The sequence below is a fragment of the Cornus florida genome, unplaced genomic scaffold (assembly GCF_030987335.1).
Source record: "Cornus florida cultivar Cherokee Brave unplaced genomic scaffold, ASM3098733v1 CherokeeBrave_3.0.0_Hap2_Chr10, whole genome shotgun sequence".
Classification (NCBI taxonomy): domain Eukaryota; kingdom Viridiplantae; phylum Streptophyta; class Magnoliopsida; order Cornales; family Cornaceae; genus Cornus; species Cornus florida.
Genome location: NW_026775580.1, coordinates 12539019 through 12559769, shown reverse-complemented (window position 1 = coordinate 12559769; position 20751 = coordinate 12539019).

Genomic DNA, 20751 nt, shown 5'->3' with positions numbered 1-20751 from the left:
GTCCAACCCACTGCCCACACACATCTAACCATTTAGATGACCCTTTCTAACCGGTTAGATGGTAAGAAAACAATAAGCTCAACCCAAAAACTTGGCAGCAGGGGTTTTTCGGCAAAAAATGGGTTTTTGAGGATCAAGATGACATTTTCTGGAAAAACACAAAAAATAAACCCCCCCAAAAATCGAGTTTTCTACTCGAAAACTTGGGCAAAAATGAAAAAAATGAATTTTAAAATGCCCAAAATGCCCTTGGAACAGAATAGGGTCAAAACTAAAAAATGTGCAACTTTAGGTTTTTGTTTCATCAAGAAAAGTATTGTTTGCCAAAGTGAGTATGCAAGTGCATACAATATGATAAAATAGATGTACCAACATGGCTTAAAGCCTCTTTACATTCCATTAACAAGTTTTAGCATACAAAGCCTCCATTTCTCACAAATAAGCTACAATGGTAGTACAGTTTTAAAGAGAACATGCTTGTAGTCTTTCAGTTAATGGCTCTTGGCCTCATGCTATACATAAAAAACAAACATCAAAAGAGTACTTAGATACACATTACATGAAGAAGCCATTTTAGCTTCTAAAATACCATACATCCATGGTATGCAAAAGTATTACATCCAAAAGATAAAACATGCTAAACAAGTGCATGCTAATATACAAAAATGCTTCAACTAGCTCAAAAGCTTCTAAGGATGATGAACATCCTTGAACATGGTCTCTTTACCTGCAAAACAACCCAAACCACTAGAGTGAGTAATCAAGTTACTCGTAGGATGTGGTGCATGCGCATACCCTATAGTTTTAAGTATAATGTGAACCAAACATAGACCATCACAAGGGTTCATTCCACCTAACGTCTATGTTCCCATGTGCTCTAAGGGATCATCTCAAGCTATACAAATGTTGAAACGGTAAACGCATAACATCCAAGTATACATAAGCAAGTACACTAACCACATTAAAACTAAGATTTACCAAATCACAAGCTACAAGAAATCCATGATTTACAACTTGGAAAGTAATGCAAAATCAAGTAATGGAAAGACTATGATATGTGGCCACGAGACCATACAAGTTATTTTGGGTAATTATGACCCACAAAGTACTACCTAGTGCGCACTATGACTTAGGAGAATTCCTATCCTCCGAACTAGAGCCCAACTCTAGACATCAAACATTTCATATCCTTACAAGCTTCCAAAAATCAACAAGTTCATGACATTTATACAATCTTAATGCATGAACTACCTACCAAGCATAAGTAGGGTAAAACCACATAAACCATGCCCTAAGGTTTCGTGTCTAAAGTGGCAAATTAATGATACTACACATTATGTCACATGGATTTAATATTAATGTAGGCCACAATTACTAATTATGCAATATAGTTTACCTACAAGTAATTTCAAGTGATACTTACAAGACTTTCAATGGAATCTATATTACTTAACAACACAAGGGTAATTTCAAGATATTCATCATAAACCCTCAATAAAATTACAAGTATTAGGCAATTCATTAAACAATAACCTACCTATACAATTTAATAGTTATATACATGCTTTAATTCACAAATTCTAAGTCAAGCATACAAAATCTCTATTTATATGCAAATACAAGAATTTTAAAGCATGTAATCAATATATATCAAGCTCTAATATATATAAAACTTAAAGAGGATAAACATACAACCACCCCTACCTCAATAGAGAATTGAATCTCTATAATCTAAGCAACCAAGCCCTAAATGTAAAATAAGTTTAGGGTTATTGAAGAGGAGAGTGAGAGGAATCTTTTCTCTCCCAAGGTTTTTACTCTAAGGTGTAAGGAAGTGAGCCAAATTGAAGGGAGAAGCTATAAACTAAGCTTTCCTCCAATGGTGGATTTGTTAGGGTTCATGAGAGATAATGAAATAAAGAAGGTAAAGTGTAAAATGGAGAGTGATAGGAATCTTTTCTCTCCCAAGGTTTTTACTCTAAGGTGTAAGGAAGTGAGCCAAATTGAAGGGAGAAGCTATAAACTAAGCTTTCCTCCAATGGTGGATTTGTTAGGGTTCATGAGAGATAATGAAATGAAGAAGGTAAAGTGTAAAATGGTAAGTGGAAGGGCTAGAAATCCTCCACTTACTATGTGCTCTTGCACTACCTCTCACACACACATAATGTAAGACTAAACCTTGATCCTACACTTATCACTAATCCAATGCCTCTTCCAAGACTAAATCCCAAGCCCGCACTTGTCACAAATCAAAGGCTACATGTGCACTAATCTAAGGCCAACACATGGATGAATCTCCACCCACCAAATGTCAAGAAGTCATGGTGCCAAGTCTCTTCACCTAAATGCCAACAAATGGCTCCATGAGAATGTGACACTTGTCATACTTTTCAAAAATTACAACATGGTCCTTTTTTAAAATATCTTCTAAAATAAATTGCAAAAGGTCCATAAAACGAAAAATAATTATTTTACATAATTACACTAAAACCCCAAAAGTTAAAAATAATTACACATAAATGCCCTTTACAAGAAAAGTACTAATCTAGCATGCTTTTCAAGAAAAGTAAAAATACCAATGTCATGGAAATCAAATACCATGAATGCATGCAAAATCGGAATCAAATCCGAGCACAACAAGTGAGGTTATGCGAGGAAAAATGAAAAACGGGAAAAAGACGAAATAGGAAAACGATGAAAAAAGAAAATCGCCGAAAATGGAAAAGGAGGAAAAAGACCAGGTCATTACAAAATTAGACTTTCCTCTCAACATATAAAATATAGTGCTATGAGTCAGCTTTCCAAATCATTAAATCATTTAGCAATTGGATTTATAACCCAAGAGATATGTGAAAATACCATAGGAGTGCAAAGCTGAGTTCTGCCACCTGGCAGCATGTTGGTGTCCTCTTGCTCTCTATTTTAGACATCTGGAACGTGGGAATTAGACTTCCATTAAAACATATCAAACATAGAGCTTTAAGTTCTCTTTCTATAGAATCAAACAGTTTGTCATTTGGAGTTCGGAGCAGAGAGTTATGGCCTTTTTACCGAAGGTGCGCAGAGTTGACGACATGTGCGTGCACGAGACAAGGCCTCGCGTCGGGACGCAAGAGCACGCATCAGAACGCCAAGTGCTGATGCATGCCCAAATGCAACTGTTTTGCATTTTTTCAGCTTGGACCATTGAGTCCTTCTTCATCTAAATGTGTTGCTAAGAGTTTCCATTGCATATTTGGGCCATCTCTTCTTGAAAACCACTTGATGTTTAGGCCCGATATGCCTTATGTTCCAAAGACCCTTAAAACTTTATTTTTATTTCATTTTCACAATTAGACCTGTAAAAACACAAAAACATAAAAATGGCGATAATCTATATACAAAGATCAAATAATGGGCTTAACTCATGTAATTAAGGGTGCTTAAATATGCAATATTTGACGCTTATCAGACCTCCAAACTTATATTTTGCTAGTCCCTTAGCAAAACAAAATTGATACACAAATTTCTCCACTTTCATGGGAGTAATGATTACATTTAGCATATGCAACAAGCCTTTTAAACCCCTAGGTATCCATAGAGGACAAGTGCAGTTTCGTGAGGATTTACCAGAAATGATACCCACAAACACTAAGCAACAAGGCTCATTCCAGTATATATTGAAACATGTGACTTTGGGGAATAATTCTATCATGAAGACTACAAGAAGTATGCATACAATGATATCTCAAAACAATATTCAATTCCCAACATTCATGCATCAACAAACTAGTCCACATACCTGATCTTCAACATCTCATTTATAATAGAATTTCATCTCAAGTTCCTTAGAAGTGACCGAAATTTCATTTTCTTTTAAAATGCACTTTTAACCCTTTATGGCTCATTCAATGTTTTCACATCCTTAATCTATCTTTTTAAATCATAATCCAATGCATGTATTTATTTGAACACATTTTATGTTTCTTTTATTTATTTATTTAATTATGTATGACTATGTGCAATGTCTAAGTTCCTTAACCTCTCTAATCACCCTATGTAATATGTGTTAAGCCAACGACTCCCAAACCAGATGGTCTTAGGGCGTTAAGTGTAAAGACACTCTTAAGGGCATAATGGCTCAGAATTGCTAGGCTATGAACTTAAACTAATCATACATCTTACATTTTTTCCTTGTCTTCTTTTTTAATCAGTTGACATGTTGAAAGAATGCAGTTTTTTTTTTTTTTTTTTTTTTTATTTTTTTTTTATGCCAAGAAATATTTCATTCATCCGACTTACTAATTCAGGGAGTCAATTAAGTAAAACCACAAGGAAAAGAATGCAATTTTCGATGTGCTCAATGTGCATTATGAAGTCACTTAGAGATGAAAAACTCCAAAATAAGAAATTTAAATCATGTAATGGACCTTTTTTCATTTGAAAATCATGCTAACAACTTTCAATCATTCCTTGATATCCTATATAAGTATATAAGTTGTATTAATCACATAGACCCTCCCCCAAACTTAGTTCCAATAACAACAAAAATTATTTGCCTAAACATATAATTTATTATTATGATTATTATTTTTAATAACAATGTAAATAATAGAAACACATCTGATAGTGACAATATGCAAATGAATAGTTAACTCTTAACACCCACAAACTTAAATGATACATTGTCCTCAATGTATGAAAACAAGTATAGAAACTAAGCATGCATAGAAGTGTAAAAAGAGAGAAACTACCGAGTGCGAAACAGTAGTTCCATTGCATCAAGTCGCATTCAAAGTGCTAAAGTTCTTCCCCTAAACTTGTACCTAATAATCTGTTTATATAAACTAGGTACCAAGCATAAAAGCATAGACATAGATAAGGATATAAATCTGAAATAACATGTTATACTTTATTAAAATCGGGAAAGAAATCAAAATTTATGCATATCAAAAACTGCACCCACAATTGTCATGCCAAACATGGCCCAAAACATAGAACTATTCAAGAGGGGGTAAAAGGCTGACGGAAAGCTACTTTGAATTTTTTTTATTTTATATATATATTTTTTAGTTTTTTTTTTATTGTGAATTTATGAATGCATAAATGTACAAAAGGAAAAGAAAATAAAATTAGAAATTAAACTTATAATAAATTACAAATTAAAATGGTTTTTTTGTTTCATTTTTCACAACATTGCATCCGGACTGCACCTGGGGAGTATAACAGGTGTTGGCGTCCGGACGCGGGAGCTCTAGGGATTGGCATCCGGATGCGAGTTCCTGCTTCTGGACATGAGATGTGCCTAGTTCCTTTAATGGATTGTTACTTGAAGACTCCCAAAAATGTTACCAAAACCTTTGTATGATTATAAAAAACTACGATGACCACTAGAATGGAAATCTAAATGATTCTTGAAGAATGCAAAATGGAGTTTTTACTTAGGCATTTTTAAAGATTTATGGTTTATAGTGACAAGGAAATAAGGAAGCTTGGAATGGAAAGAATTTGCTTCGTTGAAGTGCTAAATTTAAAGTCGATAGCTAGACGATATGGGAATCTCAAAGTAAGGTTTACCCTATACCATGTCGCTCTAGAGAGTCATGCTTCCCAAAATGAGAAAGTTCCTTTAGGAGTGGAGGAAAGACCTTAACCTACTCTTCTTCCTCATTTGAGAACTTTGGAATATGGGAAGACTGATTTGGATTTTAGGATGGTTGATCAAATGATGGAACATCAAAAAAAGACTTGTGAAAGATCATAGTTAGCACAGGAATGTCCGAAAAATTATCCTTCAAACTTTCAACATCCCCCTCACACTTATTTGGTGGTTCGGGCTCAACATTTTTAGGTAACTCAAGTGAGGGAATGGGAGGAGATACAAGCTCCCAAAAGAGAGATACATTTGATGCTGCCCAAGGAGGAGAGTGAATGGGTGGAGAAATATTAAGCAAAGAATTTACCTCCGAAATAGATTTGTCAACATCAAAATCCTCACAATTAAAATGAGACAAGCAAACTTTTAGAGGATCCTCCATTGAAGGAGGTGTATCAAGCAAAAGATTATTTAGGGAGTGGTTTGGATTAGGGGAGACAATCTCTTCATCATTATTTTCCTCATTTTGAACCATAAATTCTTTATTTTTTTATGTGGCAACAATTTGAACATCAACCATTATTTCTTCATTCTCACATATGCTAACAACTTGATCATTCTCATGAGGAGAGCTACTAGGAGTAATCTCATCATTCATAGAATTTTCTTTTGGATTGGCCACAAGTTCAATTGGAAATTCTACTTCCTCTTTATGATTTAGATTATTAGCCATTTGTTCCATTTGGATTTTTATCCTAGCCAGAGCTTGGGAATGAAAATGGATTAACTCAATGGTGGTTTGCATGTTAGTTAAGGCAACCAAAATTTAATTGTTATTAGCCATTAGCTCATCAAATTGAGATGGTGAAAAAGGAGGAGAGGGCTGGAAATCATGATTATTTGGCTGGAAATTTGATTGAAAATATTGCCCATGAGATTGTAGGGCTGAACTTCCCATATCATGCCACAAAAAGTTTTGATGATCTCCCTAACCCGGGTCATAACCATTGAAGTATGGATCATTACCCAGTTCAAAGAAATTTACATTTGGTTACTCTAAATAAAAATCTGAAAATTGTCCCGGTGGAGGACAATTTCTTGAATGATGTGTATGACTAGAGCAAAATGCACATAACTTATGTGGTATGTAAAAATGAGTTGAAGGATAATTATCCTCCATTTAGGACTAATTCAACCACTTGTTTAGATACATAAAAAAAAATTCATACAAAATATATACAAATAGAGCATAGAATGCAAATAAATTCAACTTTGAAAACTCACAAAGGGTTCCAAGATTTCTAGAAATTCCAGAATTTTTCTTTCAAGCAAAACAGCCCTTTGTACGTACACAAATGCACTCAAATACTCCAAAACAAGTTAAAAACAGAATATATATACAAAATCCTAAACTAAAAATCAAACCAAATTTAATCTTTAAATCTTAATCACAAAGCCATTTGCATTCCCCGGCAACGGCGTCAAAAGTTGATGGCTACAAATGTGTACCACTTAAAATTTCCACTTATAACAATAGTACGTATATATATATATATATATATATATATATATATATATATATATATATATATATATATATCAATGTAGAATAGGGCTATTATAAGGGTTTGTTGAACCACAAGGAATGCTAGCTTATGGCAATTAAGATTGTAAGATTAATTTACGATTTGATTTGTGAAATGAAGTTTTTGGATTGTTTTGTTTGTCACATACATAAATTGAAATTAACTAAAATTACTAAAACAGAATTTTGATTATAAGTAAATGAGATAATAAGGATAAGGGCTAGGGAAATGACTTCACCACAAGCCTTGTAAACATACCTAATTGCAATTAACTTGGGGAACAACTTATACATGTAACCATGATATGTAAAAATACATGACAACTACAATATCTTCAAGAAAATCATACATTTCAAGACTAAGCATAACCCATCTTTGGTTGGTATGGCTCGTCCACCTAAACTAGGTTGTGGTATGAACCATCTTCCCTAGGCATGGCCTATCAAGGTCCTTCAATGATATGTTGCGGCACATGAAATCAGTTAAATATCATAGATTATCTTCAGTTGGTATGGATCATCTACCTAACTAAATTAATCTAAAGGTGTAGCATGGTCCATCTTCCTTATGTATAATCTATATAAATACTCAATTACATGCCAATATAACCATTGCATAATCTCATCCTTATTGTCACTCTAAGAATGTAAGTAGCATAATCATAAAGAAACAATTTCTAAGACAAGATAAGAGTCTCAACAAGATTATATGTAGAATGAAGCACAAATATTATCAAAGTGAAATCTTTAGATTATATAACTTGTCACAAATATGCAAAGTTCCCCAAATTAAGATACAATCAAGACATAATTACTTGGCAAGGGTTACATCAAATCCCTAGGAAGGGATTGAGCCTCTCATGTGCAAGGTGTAAGCCTTCATTGATGATGAAGACTCCATCTCCATCAGCTCAGAATTCTACCTCCTTCTTCTTCCTCTCCATTTCTCAATATTTCTCTTTCTATCTTTCACCAAATTCAAACTTCCCAATCAAAACTTAGAGATAGATAATGATGGGTGGTTGATATATAAACTGAAAATGCCTTCCCAAAAGAACATATTTTGTTGCCTTTCGAATTCTAAAAGAGTTAGAGACATCCCTAAAATCAAGGAAGCAGACTTTGACTAAATCAAAGTGTGACAGCTCAGTATGTTGGCATAATTAGCATGTTATTCTTCTGTATATTCGACCTATCAATTGTCCAAATTAGAATTTTGTCTCAGCATATAAAATATAGTGCTATGAGTCAGCTTTCCAAATCATTAAACCATTTAATAATTGGATTTATAACCCAAGAGATATGGTCAAAATACCACAGTAGTGCAAAACCGAGTTCTGCCACCTAGTAGCATATTGGTGTTCTCTTGCTCTCTATTTTTGACATCTAAAACATGGGAATTAGACTTCCATTAAAACATACCAAATATAGAACTCTGAGTTCTTTTTCTATAGAATCAAACGGTTTGTCATTTAGAGTTCAGAGCAGAGAGTTATAGCCTTTTTACCGAAGGTAAGCAGAGTTAACAACATCTGTGCGCGCGAGACAAGGCCTCGCGTCGGGACGTAAGATCTCACGTTGGGATGCTAGAACTCGCATCGGGATGCCAAGTGCTGATGCTTGCCCAAATGCAACTATTTTTCATTTCTTCAGCTTGGACCATTGAGTCTTTCTTCATCCAAATGTGTTGCTGAGAGTTTCCATCGCATATTTGGGCCATCTCTTCTTGAAAACCACTTGATGTTTAGGCCCAATATGCCTTGTGTTCCAAAAACCCTTAAAACCTTATTTTTATTCCATTTTCACAATTAGACCTGCAAAAACACAAAAACTTAAAAATGACGATAATCTATATACAAAGATCAACTGATAGGCTTAACTTATGCAATTAAGGGCACTTAAATATGCTATATTTGACGCTTATCAGCATATTGTGGATGTGTGGTATTTTAGAAGCTAAGATGGCGTCCTTGATATATATAATGTGTATCTGAGTACACTTTTTGATGCATATTTTGTATGTATAACATGAGGCCAAGAGCTATTAATTTTGATGTTCATAAGTATGTTTTTAAACTTGTTTCAGATCATTTGGAATGCATGTATAGCCTTAAGGTTAGCCTTAAACTTGTTTTTGTTTCGTTGTTCGGCTAGTTTCTTGTTTCTATTTTTGTGTCGTTGCTCGAATGATTTCTTGTTTCTGTTTCGTCGTTCGGCTGATTGTTGATTTCTATTTCGTCGTTCGGCTGATTAGGTCATAACCCTTCCGTCAGAATGCCTGACTATGTAGGTCAGAACGCCTGACCTTGTAAGTTTGAATGCTTAACTATATAGGTCAGAAAGCCTGACCATGTAAGTCCGAATGCCTAACCATGTAAGTCAGAACGCTTGACCATGTAAGTCAAAATGCTTGACCATCTATGTAATGACCAGGTCATTTTCCTTCCTTTCCTTTTTCTCAGATTTTCAAGGATATATATATATATATATATATATATATATATATATTTTCCGTTGATCCTTTCTTTTCTGAGTTCAGTTTCTTGTCACTTAGTGTCGTCTCGAGTGCTCTGGAATGATTTCCGAGACTCTTTTCTTAGGATTGACAACTTCCTTTCAGGACCGCGTCATTTCCACATTTTCATTTTTCGGACACTATTCACTTTTCGTCATTTCCCCTATTTCGTCTTTTCCCCGTTTGTCACTTTGTTGGCATAACCACACATCTTGTGTTCGGAGTTGGTTTTTGATTTCACGTATCTTCATTCTAAATGGTTTCCACGAAATACGTATCTTTACTTTTGCAGAAAAGTACTGTGGTTGCTCCTAGTGTCCGTAGGGGCACGGATGTAAAGTTCTTTGAAAACTTATTCTTTTCTTGGGATGTTTTTCATAAGTATCTTTTGGAGATATTTATTTCAGGGGTTTCTAAGAAAATATTTTTGGAAGAAATTTTCATTTTGGGCTGGTTGTGCAGTTTTCACTTTTTGGAGGGGCCATTATGCAATTAATGAAAGTTATTGCTAAATGTCTCGTTTTGAGCCTGGATCCTCGTACGGGATTCATTTTCACTTTTTGACGAGTCGCGTACTCTTAGAATTTCCTTCTGGCTGTTTTTCTCCAGTTTTAAGGTTTCTGGCCCCTGTTGCCGCCGAACTTGTTCGGCGCATATCTCTCTGCTCGGGACTCAGTTTTCGACGCTGTCTCTTCCGTTGTTCATCTTTTCTCATTTCAGTTCTTTTTCGTTCATAAAGTTTTTCTGTTTGAGCGCGTCTGCTCAAATTTCACTTTTTCGGACACGGCGGGGCCCGTTCGGGGCACTTTTTGAGATTTTCTACAAATAGGGGGCCTTAGAAAGAAAAATCAGATCTCTCTCTCTCTCTCTCTCTCTCTCCCATGGCCGGCCCTAGCTCCTCCCATGGCTGCCATCTTCTCTCTCCTCTTTTGAGCTTCTTCCCTTCAACGAAAAGTCATGGTGCCTTAGTGTTTTATGTTAATCTTGGCGAGGCTTTTGATTCCACCGATTGGAATCTCGTTTTGGCCATTTCTTGAGTTCGGGTTTAAAGTCAAGTTATGATTTTGATGGGGCTTTCTTGGGGGTTCTTGTTCACCGTGTTGTCCCCGACAAATCCTAGAAGTTTAGTCGGATTCGGAGCCGTTTCATTTCGGTGGGGATTTGAGATTTCATCTCAAATGGAGGTAGGGGATGTTTTAGGATTTTGTATGTGTTGTAATGGGTGTTTTCCATGATTATACAACTTGTTTGCATGACTTATATCAAATCTAAGAAATTAGTAATATTTAATTCTTTGTATAAGATTAAATTTACAATGATGCATATAGCTTAGAATTGAAAAGTGGTATGATGATAAATTACATTTTGATATGTGTGTTAACATATATTAAATTGGAATTATTTGAAAAAGAATTGCATTTTTTATTTAATAATTATCTTTTGTGGAAGTTTAACTTTCATGGTGTACCTTGCATGAAATTAAGTTGTGATATGCTTTTAAATTAAGTCTTGGCATGTTTGTTAACATACTTTAATTTGAGAGCATTTGGACAAGTATAATAATCTAAAGATTTTTAATTAAATGACTAATTAAAATTTATTTAATGGTTCCCTTAGCCTAATTAAGTTTTTAACTTGATAATCATGATGACTAGGACTTGTATACTAGTATATATTAAATAGGGATCATTTGAAGTTGCTTTGAAATTTAGAAGTTTAATTATCATGATATAATTAAATTCTACCTTGTTGTACTATTGGCCTACTTGAGATTTTTGTGAATGTGTGTGGATACCATGTTATGTTGTTTAACATGTATGAATTGCGGGTCATTTGATTGAGATTTGAAACCTAGGGAAATTAATTAGTTATTTGATTAATTTCCATTTCTATTGCATTATTGATTAAATCATGTGTTTAACATTGATATTATGTTTGAAGCATGATTTTTAGACTTGTAATGGACTTATGCGATTATGTTTCAATATTGAATTATATTGTTATAACGTGTAAGGAATCGCACACTGAAGATTCGACATGTGATGTTATAATAGCGCGTAACGAATCGTGCTCTAAAGATTCGACATTGTCATCCTATAGTAGTTGTGGATTTAGGGCATGTATTGTGTGGTTTCAACCTACTTGTGCATGGAATGTAGTTTCGTGCTGATATATATATTTCATATATAAGTTGTTAACTTATTTATTCTGGAGTCTTGGGACATTGTTACTATGATATGGCTAGAGTTTGGCTCTAGTGCAGGAGGTATGAGTTCTCGCCATTGAGATAGTGCGCACTAGGGTGGTCTTCCCAGCGGGTTAATGCCCGGAATAACCATTTTGTTCTTGTTTTAGTCCGAGACGTGATGTCCAATTCTTCCACTATTTGTTTTCACATTCAATTCCAAGTTGACAATCAATATTTAATTGTGACTTGTGGTTTTGGTTATTGGCGAATTAATGTTGTTAAGTACATTTACGCATTATGGTTTTGAATGAATCATAGCATGCTTTTAATGTTGTTAAGTACATTCATGTTTTTATGATTTTTGATAAATCAATATAAACCTTGATGTTGTTAAGCACATTATGTTGTTTTGTTCAAATGTAGCTTAGGAATGATCCTATAGATTTATTTGAAACATAGACATTAGGTGGCATGACCCACTTTGGTTGTTTTCGCATTTTAGATTTCAAGTTGATAACTTTGAGAATCTATGTCTTGTTGCTTTGTATAACATGCATCTATGTTGGTTAAATTGCAAAGACATAGTGAATTATGCTATATTGTTCAAATGTAGCTTAGGAATGATCCTATAGATTCATTTGGAACATAGACGTTAGGTGGCATGACCCACTTTTGTCATCTTTGCATTTTAGATTTCAAGTCGATAACTTTGAGAATCTATACCTTGTTGCTTTGTAAAACATGCTCCTATGTGGTTTGAATTGCATGGATGATGTGATTTGTGCTAGAAATGATCTAGGGTAGCTTAGGATGCTCCCTGAGTCTCATCTTAATATAGACGTTAGGTGGCATGAGCCCCTTTAACATGTTTCACCTTAAGGTGATAAAATTTTAAAATGCTAGGTCGATACATGCTCATTTCCTACGAGTAGCTTTATGTTACTCACCCCAAAGTTACTAGGGCATATTTTAGGTACAGGAGTCAAGGTTGGGGTTCTCATTATGCTTGGATGATTTGAGGACTTGAAGGGTTCAATTCTTGTGAAGGTTGGCTTGAAAAGCCATTTGTAATCTTATATGTCAAATGTGTATATTTAGTCCTAAACTTGTAATGTGTGCCTAAGCACATTTTTTGATTCTCATTTTATGTATGTGACATGAGGCCAATGGCCAAACTTCTTTCGGAATTACATTTATGTCATGGATGTCAAATCTTGCCTTTAATGAGAATATATGAAAAATTATGCGTTTTAGTATGCTATTTTGCACCGGAGCTTGCATTGTGTGTGAAATTCATCCATTAGCATTCATTTATCATGAATGAAGTGTGGCCAAGGGCCAAACGACATTTCAAAGGCATTTCATAATTTTGAGTTCCAAGTTTTCATTCCACGCTTCATTTTTTGTCTTTTTGGCCGTTGGGGGGGGGGGGGTCGTATTTTGCATTGGCGGTATTTTTAAACCTTGGATAATTATAGCGCATTCTAATAGGTAAGTTACGTCTGCGTACATAGTCGTTTTTGGGAAAAACTCTTTCGTTGGCGAAATGAGCCTCTTATGGATTCATTTCACACTTTTGTTGAAAAATGTTGCTTAAGGGCATTTTGGGGATTTCCTTTAGGAAATAAATTCCATTCTTGACTCCATCACATAGAAAATGTGATTTTAGGGGGAGTTTCTTCACGACATTTTTCTGAAAAATGTCATCTTGATGTCGAAAACGGCGCTCCAAACTCATTTTTATGCTAAAACACTATTTCTGCTGTTTAAGTTCAACTCTAGTCAAGTTGAACCGTTTCAAGAATAGTTGAACCATTTCAAGAATAGTTGAACCAGTTCAAGGTGTCATTTTGGTTCAGCTTGGGTGTACTGCCAATGTTTAACCGGTTCAAGAATGTTGAACCGGTTCAAGTATTCCAGAGTTTTCAGTTTTGGACTTTCAACTTTGAATTGTTGTAACTTCTTCGTTTCAGCGCCGAATTGGTCTGTTCTTGAGTCTAAATTAACCGAATTGAAATAAGCTTTCTAATGGTATGAATTTCAGATTCGGATTCTTCTCCCATCTCAAGATATCCTCATTTTAGTGAGAGGGTGTCGGATTTAGTTCGAACCGGGATAGGGTTCATCTGGGATTTTAGTTCCTTTGGACTTGGGACTTCAAGTGAAGTCACCAAAGGATGTTTTTGGACATTTTTGATCTCATTTGACTTGTTGAAAGTTAAATTCCTTCCTGTTGGGTTAAAATGACCATTTTACCCTTGGTCCTTCTTTTAGTATGATTTTGATACCCTTGTCTTCATTTTTCTTCCGCTGAGTCTCGAAATTCCTGGAAGGGCCATTCTTATGTCTTAGGGATGATGTACATCTCTAAGGACTTATTTTCGTTCTGCTTTCGCATTTTGGATCCGCTTCAGGTCATCACAGGACACACTGGGTTGAAACATCCAGGGTCATCACAAGTGGTATCAGAGCGTCCGGGTTCGAATACCTTAGACGACGGGCTTTGGGTGCATATCATGCTTTTGTTGACGTACTTTGATATGTTCACATGATTTTTACGTGTCTTTTGATAGCATGCTCGGTGTGATGACATATTTTCTGCACTTATATGCTTTTGTGTTTAAAAGCATCATAGTTTGATACGTGCTTGTATGTTTAATTACCTAGGAGTTTTTCATTATCTATTTAGCATGTTGTATATGCTTATCTGCTTATGCATGACTGTATGTTGTATACATTGATGTGCTAATTATTTGATGCATTCATTGAGCGAGTTGCATTTGAACATAATAACTCGTGTTATTAATGATCTCGTTTCCTTTTTACGTATATAACATCACAATCCTGACTCATGAAGAGTCTTCTTGTTAGGGCTCAGGTGAGTGTAGTGTTGTAGTATTCGTCTGGCGAGATGAGACGTAGGCCAATGAGGCATCGTTTCGTCTCATTTTATTTTGTTTCTTTGTGATGTAGTCATGGTGGTGTTGGAGGTGTCAGTGTCATCTCTTAGGACTTCGTAGTGGTCTTGACATCGTGATGTCATTGAGATCTTTGTTTCAAGCGTTATGGGATGATGAGTCAGGGCTGACTCGAATCCTTCCTTGAGGAGTCGGGAGTTACTTTGTGAGCCTTAGGGCGAGGTTTTCGTGTCTTGTTTTCTTAAAATGATAGTTTCAGGATTTGGATCTAGAATCCTTCTTGTGTTGCCTTGAACAGCTCTTATGAGCTACAGTTGGGATGTGAGCGATCTCGTGTAATTAATTGCGCTGGTGCAATTAATTACTCTCCATTGTCTTTGGAGACTTGGGGCGTTGTGTTAGGGTTCTGGTAGAATCTTGTGGAGTTTCTAACGAACTCATTAGCATATTGGATTGTGGGTTCTCTTGTTGATGTCTCGTAACGGTTAGCATTAAGGCTATCCATTTCGTTGTTGTCTTATTTCGTGTAGTGTTGGGATTCCATCGGAGTATGAGCTGGTCTTGGGAAAGACTTGTTGACCCTATGTCTCGAGGACTTAGTGGTCATTGGGGGATGATTCCTTTCCTCATGGTGGGGGATTGGATTCGTCCAGGTTTTGTGTTACATTTTCTGTGTGGTGTCTTTTGAGAGGCATTCCATTCATTTCTTTTAATTTTACGAACTTGTCATTTGTATGATCACTTTTACATGTTTATGAGCCCCATTATTTTTGGGCATGTCTTAGAAACATGTTTAAGATATATGACTATGTGGTAGTCCGTGTGAGAATGTATATGATATGTTTGCTTATACAGTATCTGTTTACCATGTTTGTGCCGTTGGTGGTGTATAGCTTGTCACTATTTGTTTAACCTCTATGCGATTGTTGGTTTATTTGGCTTACCTTATATGTACTGTGTGTTGTGTACTAAGGTACTATTTGATTTATGTCATTTAATTTTGTGAGCATGCACTATGTGAGTATTTGGTTTATACTGTTTCATCTTTCCTGCACTCATGTTTGGGTTTCTTGACCTTGGTTGTCGGGATTGTCATGAGTGAGCTATGTGGTAGACTTATGTTTTAAGGTTTTAGTTGTCCAGTATAGGGATTTTGACCCAGCATTTTGTCTTCTGTATATAGCATTACGGTAGGCTTATTTCAGATTTATGCTTAGGGTTTCAGTTTTGCGGGTCCAATCCATTGGCTTGAGGGCACAGACTTATCAGGTTGTGGATTTGGGACTGGTGTTGTTGTTGTCGTATTATCATATGTGGGGTTCATTAGTACTCCAGCGTTAGGGATCTAAGGCCTTAAGCGTAACGGTGCCACTGACATTGTTGTTAGAGTTTTGGGATTAGCTACCCCAACTCTCGTGGATGCCTGGCTTTCGTAGTGCTTTTGGTAATAATCATTTCCGACATTGATGTCATTTGTATCGAAAAGTTTCTTTCTGTGGCATGTTATGAACTAGTACTTTATACTGTCATGCTACCTTACTGACAAGTAAGTGTGGGCGGGTTCTAGTCATTATTCATACTACCGTGTCATTCTTAGCCATCGGTCTTGATTCGACTTGTCGTTGTCTTGGGATTCTCTCGGTGATTGACATTAGATTAATATACCGATTCGTTGGGAGGTGTCACTCAGACTTTAGTTTTCGCGTTCCTTCAGATAATCTTCAGGCTTTTGGAGTTGTCCTTTAGCATCTTATGGTGTGTCCTTTGGTTTGATCTTGCTTTGATCTTGTTCGGTTCTCTTTTGTCTGTTCCTGATTTCGGGGACGAAATCTCTTTAAGGAGGGTAGGTTGTAATGTCCCGGTTATTTTCCTTCCTTTCCTTTTTCTCAGATTTTCACGGATATATTTTTTTTTTTCCGTTGATCCTTTCTTTTTCGAGTTCAGTTTCTTGTCACTTAGTGTCGTCTCGAGTGTTCTGGAATGATTTCCGAGACTCTTTTCTTAGGATTGACAACTTCCTTTTAGGATCGCGTCATTTCCACATTTTCATTTTTCGGACACTATTCACTTTTTGTCATTTCCCCTATTTTGTCTTTTCCCCGTTTGTCACTTTGTTGGCATAACCACACATCTTGTGTTCGGAGTTGGTTTTTGACTTCACGTATCTTCATTCTAAGTGGTTTCCACGAAATACGTATCTTTACTTTTGCAGAAAAGTACTGTGGTTGCTCCTAGTGTCCGTAGGGGCACGGATGTAAAGTTCTTTGAAAACTTATTCTTTTCTGGGGGTGTTTTTCATAAGTATCTTTTGAAGATATTCATTTTAGGGGTTTCTAAGAAAATATTTTTGGAAGATATTTTCATTTTGGGCTGGTTGTGCAGTTTTCACTTTTTGGAGGGGCCATTATGCAATTAATGAAAGTTATTGCTAAATGTCTCGTTTTGAGCCTGGATCCTCGTACGTGATTCATTTTTACTTTTTTGACGAGTAGCGTACTCTTAGAATTTTCTTCTGGTTGTTTTTCTCCAGTTTTAAGGTTTCTGGCCCCGGTTGCCGCCGAACTTGTTCGACGTATATCTCTCTGCTCGGGACTCAGTTTTCGATGCTGTCTCTTCCGTTGTTCATCTTTTCTCATTTTAGTTCTTTTTCGTTCATAGAGTTTTTCTGTTTGAGCGTGTCTGCTCAAATTTCACTTTTTCGGACCCGGCGGGGCCCGTTCGGGGCACTTTTTGAGATTTTCTATAAATAGGTGGCCTTAGAAAGAAAAATCAGATTTTTCTCTCTCTCTCTCTCCCATGGCCGGCCCTAGCTCCTCCCATGGCTGCCATCTTCTCTCTCCTCTTTTGAGCCTCTTCCCTTCAACGAAAAATCATGGTGCCTTAGTGTTTTATGTTCGTCTTGGCGAGGCCTTTGATTCCACCGATTGGAATCTCGTTTTGGCCATTTCTTGAGTTCGGGTTTAAAGTCAAGTTATGATTTTGATGGGGCTTCCTTGGGTTCTTGTTCACCGTGTTGTCCCCGACAAAACCTAGAAGTTTAGTCGGATTCGGAGCCGTTTCATTTCGGTGGGGATTTGAGATTTCATCTCAAATGGAGGTAGGGGATGTTTTAGGATTTTGTTTGTGTTGTAATGGGTTTTTTCCATGATTATACAACTTGTTTGCATCACTTGTATCAAATCTAGGAAATTAGTAATATTTAATTCTTTGTATAAGATTAAATTTGCAATGATGCATATAGCTTAGAATTGAAAAGTGGTATGATGATAAATGATGTTTTGATATATGTGTTAACATATTTTAAATTGGAATTATTTGAATAAGAATTGCATTTTTTATTTAATAATTATCTTTTGTGGAAGTTTAACTTTCATGGTGTACCTTGCATGAAATTAAGTTGTGATATGCTTTTAAATTAAGTCTTGGCATGTTTATTAACATACTTTAATTTGAGAGCATTTGGACAAGTATAATAATCTAAAGATTTTTAATTAAATGACTAATTAAAATCTATTTAATGGTTCCCTTAGCCTAATTAAGTTTTTAACATGATAATCATGATGACTAGGACTTGTATACTAGTATATATTAAATAGGGACCATTTGAAGTTTCTTTGAAATTTAGAAGTTTAATTATCATGATATAATTAAATTCTACCTTGTTGTACCATTGGCCTACTTGAGATTTTTGTGAATGTGTGTGGATACCATGTTATGTTGTTTAACATGTATGAATTGCTGGTCATTTGATTGAGATTTGAAACCTAGGGAAATTAATTAGTTATTTGATTAATTTCCATTTCTATTGCATTATTGATTAAATCATGTGTTTAACATTGATATTATGTTTGAAGCATGATTTTAGACTTGTAATGGACTTATGCGATTATGTTTTAATATTGAATTATATTATTATAACGTGTAAGGAATCGCACACTGAAGATTCGACATGTGATGTTATAATAGCGCGTAACGAATCGTGCTCTAAAGATTCGACATTGTCATCCTATAGTAGTTGTGGATTTAGGGCATGTATTGTGTGGTTTCAACCTACTTGTGCATGGAATGTAGTTTCGTGCTGATATATATATTTCGTATATAAGTTGTTAACTTATTTATTCTGGAGTCTTGGGACATTGTTACTATGATATGGCTAGAGTTTGGCTCTAATGCTGGAGGTATGAGTTGTCGCCATTGAGATAGTGCGCACTAGGGTGGTCTTCCCAGCGGGTTAATGCCCAGAATAAGCATTTTGTTCTTGTTTTAGTCCGAGACGTGATGTCCAATTCTTCCACTATTTGTTTTCACATTCAATTCCAAGTTGACAATCAATGTTTAATTGTGACTTGTGGTTTTGGTTATTGGCGAATTAATGTTGTTAAGTACATTTACGCATTATGGTTTTGAATGAATCATAGCATGCCTTTAATATTGTTAAGTACATTTATGTTTTTATGATTTTTGATAAATCAATATAATCCTTGATGTTGTTAAGCACATTATGTTGTTTTGTTCAAATGTAGCTTAGGAATGATCCTATAGATTTATTTGAAACATAGACGTTAGGTGGCATGACCCACTTTGGTTGTTTTCGCATTTTAGATTTCAAGTTGATAACTTTGAGAATCTATGTCTTGTTGCTTTGTATAGCATGCATCTATGTTGGTTAAATTGCAAAGATATAGTGAATTGTGCTATATTGTTCAAATGTAGCTTAGGAATGATCCTATAGATTCATTTGGAACATAGACGTTAGGTGGCATGACCCACTTTTGTCATCTTTGCATTTTAGATTTCAAGTCGATAACTTTAAGAATCTATACCTTGGTTCTTTGTAAAACATGCTCCTATGTGGTTTGAATTGCATGGATGATGTGATTTGTGCTAGAAATGATCTAGGGTAGCTTAGGATGCTTCCTGAGTCTCATCTTAATATAGACGTTAGGTGGCATGAGCCCCTTTAACATGTTTCACCTTAAGGTGATAAAATTTTAAAATGCTAGGTCGATACATGTTCATTTCCTACGAGTAGCTTTATGTTACTCACCCCAAAGTTACTGGGGCATATTTTAGGTACAGGAGTCAAGGTTGGGGTTCTCATTATGCTTGGATGATTTGAGGACTTGAAGGGTTCAATTCTTGTGAAGGTTGGCTTGAAAAGCCATTTGTAACCTTATATGTCAAATGTGTATATTTAGTTCTAAACTTGTAATGTGTGCCTAAGCACACTTTTTGATTCTCATTTTATGTATGTGACTTGAGGCCAATGGCCAAACTTCTTTCGGAATTACATTTATGTCATGGATGTCAAATCTTGCCTTTAATGAGAATATATGAAAAATTATGCGTTTTAGTATGCTATTTTGCACCGGAGCGTGCATTATGTGTGAAATTCATCCATTAGCATTCATTTATCATGAATGAAGTGTGGCCAAGGGCCAAAGAACATTTCAAAGGCATTTCATAATTTTGAGTTCCAAGTTTTCATTCCAAGTTTCATTTTTTTGTCTTTTTGGCCGTTGGGGGGGGGGGGGTCGTATTTTGCATCGGCGGTATTTTTAAACCGTGGATCATTATAGCGCATTCTAATAGGTAAGTTACGTCTGCGTACATGGTCGTTTTCGGGAAAAACTCTTTTGTTGGCGAAATGAGCCTCTTATGGATTCATTTCACAGTTTTGTTGAAAAATGTTGCTTAAGGGCATTTTGGGGATTTCCTTTAGGTAATAAATTCCATTCTTGACCCCATCACATAGAAAATGTGATTTTAGGGGGAGTTTCTTCACGACATTTTTCTGAAAAATGTCATCTTGATCTCCAAAATCGTGCTCCAAACTCATTTTTCTGCTAAAACACTATTTCTGCTGTTTAAGTTCAACTCTAGTCAAGTTGAACCGTTTCAAGAATAGTTGAACCATTTCAAGAATAGTTGAACCAATTCAAGGTGTCATTTTGGTTCAGCTTGGGTGTA